At 36.0% G+C, this 3,016-nt stretch overlaps 1 protein-coding gene across 2 annotated transcripts in view; it reads left to right on the forward strand.

Annotated features, from left to right (window-relative positions):
- Positions 1 to 685, forward strand: part of LOC310892814 (interleukin-5 receptor subunit alpha-like) — a 44,216-nt gene extending 43,531 nt beyond the window's left edge. The window contains exon 12 of one of the 2 annotated variants that reach the window (XM_083821037.1): positions 1 to 685. This exon is cut by the window's left edge and continues 219 nt beyond it. The gene's annotated coding sequence lies outside the window, so the exon portion shown is untranslated. The other variant, XM_083821038.1, reaches the window with a different exon arrangement.
- The last annotated feature ends 2,331 nt before the right edge of the window (positions 686 to 3,016 follow it).

The raw sequence follows: 3,016 nt of genomic DNA on the forward strand, positions 1-3,016 counted from the left end.
ATCCAAATAGTCTCTTACATTGTGCAACTCAAAATGAGCTCAAAAAGGCACAAACACTGCCTTGCAGTTTGTCTCTAACTACTACTGATCTTCAGCCCAGTAAAATTACAGCAGCCCAAACAGTATGATCAAATATTGGAGTCCACTTGAGTCAAGACAGAATTAAGAGTTTCTCTCCTATAATGCTGCAGTAGCTTCCAAATAATGTCCAATAAACCACTCCCTTCGGACGGGTTCTTCATACAAATCCCATGCCAACTATTCAATATCTGATTGCAGAAATAAGAAATGATGGAAGCAACAAATGTTTATGGAAACAGCAGCAGAAACTCACAAAGGTTCTTTAAAGTTCCAAAAATAATTTTCTGAGGTACTTCATTGTGTAAGTAGACATTAACTAGAAACAGTCATGTGTGAAGACATTAGGTCTTTTAATGTGATGGACTTATTCCTTTGTAGTTAGCAAAAGCAGAAAACCTTAGACAAGGTAAAGAAAACAATATTGTTGATGTATCATAATTTTTTGAATAAATATAACTCAGAGAATTAAAAGTTCAGAACTGACTAACTATTGATATTTATTTTTCCCTATCTTTTTGAAGAAATTGTTCTCTCTAATTCGATGAAGCTGTATCCATGCAAGTTCATTTTGAGGTATATAACCGGGGCAGACTATTTGAATTGTTAGCTAAGACAGTGTTTGTTTGACTACAAAAGAAATATAGGGCCTTGATCTTGCAAGGAAGACATGTTTGTGTAGGAGGGCAATACAAGTAAATGTATGGACTTAAGTTAATGATGGACTTAATTCTTTGGAGGGCTAGGAAGCAACCTGAAAAATCCTTGCTTTCCTTTCTGGAAAATTTCTTCATGTTCAAAACAATTTTGGTTGAAGGCAATATTTAGTTTCACTCGATATAACAACTTTTGTATTATTTTAGGGACGAATATAAAAATTTTGTTTGTGAAATTTTTTGAAACATTCAGTAACTAAGGTGTTGGACTCAATGATCCTTATGGGTCCCTTCCAACTCAGGATATTCTATGATTCTAAATTAGATAAACATCTTTGCATAGTATTGATTCAAATGAATATGCCTTTTTTTTTTTTTTTTGGCAACATGTCTCTCTTATCACAGTGGGGAAGACTGCACTCTTTCTCCTTTCTTTCCAAGGAGGATCTCAAGAGCACAAGCTGGAAAAACCTGAGCAATGAAAAGACTTTCATTGACTGTGTTTGCCATAAGACCAGGTTCATAAATTCAGGAAAACAAAACAAAACAAAACAAAAGAAAGCAAAAACAAAAACAAAAACAACTTTACTAGGTAGTGTTACCTTTCTTGACACAGTGTTGTGTTTTTGTTTGTTTGTTTTCTTTTTTTGTTTTGTTTTGTTTTTCACAGAAGGTAAGGGTCACTTTACCTGTGAACATCAACGCTCTTCCCCTGGTAAATATTAGTCTGGTAACTAGGCAAATCAGCAGGGAGAAGATCAATGGTAGATAGGAGGTACTGAATCAGGTTTCAGTAATGTCTGCTCCTGTAATGACAACTCCTTCTCTGACTTGAGTGCAAAGAGAAAAACAGGAATCAGCTTACTTATTTTTCTCCTAGATGGTCAGACACCTTCTCTGAGAGAAGGCAAAGCACTTCATCCCATCAGTCATGGTCCAGACCCATTTTCACAAAAAGGACAGGAAGAATTACTACTTCAGCTAAAAGTCATTACAGAAGGCATTTAGGAAACAAGTATCGTGAATTTACAAATTCCTTTCTTGGTGAGGATATAGAACTGGTATAATGAAAGAATCAGAACATATGTTTGCTGAGTGAGGTGGAGAAGTACCACACATTAGCTGAACACATCTGGAATCCAGATTTCATATAGTGAAATCAGACCTCAGTGAATATTACATTGTTCCTTAAAATAAATTTTATATACACATCTTTTATATAGTTTTGGCTTGCAGTGCTTGAAGCCCAAAACCAGTGGAAGGATTTAAAGTAAAATAGAGAACTTCTAGATTAAAGTAACTTTATCCAAAAATAGAATAATTCTTTTAAATCAAAATTGCTTTGCTTACAAGAGACCTCAGTTTTGGTTGATACACACAGTTCACCCACACACACATGGCAAATTCCAGAGGCAGACCACATAAAACACAAAAATTATAACATTAGTTGCATGGAATCCTAAAGTGCAAATTTTGAAATGAAAAATAATAACAAAATCAGTATCTGGAGATTTATGGGAAACACTTGACCAATACATCTACAAAGCAACATAAATATTCCTTAAAACAAGAACATTATTCTAAACCTAACCCAGACCTATTAATCCAACAGTGGATTAATTTGTAATACTTACACAATGAAGTATAATTATCTGAAATCTAAACTGTACAATCCTTAGTTTGGCGATTTAAGTATTTATAAAATCTCACTCATCTTACCTGGATTGCTCCTGTGAATGACACGGTTACCTTCACAACACTGCACCTTCTGGTATTCATGTGGCACAACCTGATGAGTCACTGAACAATACAGTGCACAGGGAGAGACTTCTTTTCCTCTCCACTTTGTATATGCATAGGGTTCTGGAATCAAAATCTTTTTTTTTTTTTTTTTCTTTTTATGCCTGATTCATAAAGCCCTATCACGAGTAGCTATTATCATGCTTTCAACTCTAAGTGTGTACTTCGGCCATATACATACAGCACATAAGGATTTAGAGCTAAAAGTATTACTGTACATTTATGTTCCTTCCTGAACATTAGTTGACTACGTAGATATGGTTGACAAGAAGCTTGATGTGAGCTGGCAATGTGCTCTTGCAGCCCAGAAGGCCAACCGTATCCTGCACTCCATCAAAAGACGTGTGGCCAGCAAGTCAAGGGAGATGATTCTCCCCCTCTGCTCTGCTCTCATAAGACCCCACCTGAAGTACTTCATTCAGCTCTGAGGCACCCAGCAAAAGAAGGACGTGGAGGTATCAGAGTGAGTCCAGAGGAGGGCT

The sequence above is a fragment of the Anser anser genome, assembly GCF_964211835.1.
Source record: "Anser anser genome assembly, chromosome: 1".
NCBI lineage: Eukaryota > Metazoa > Chordata > Aves > Anseriformes > Anatidae > Anser > Anser anser.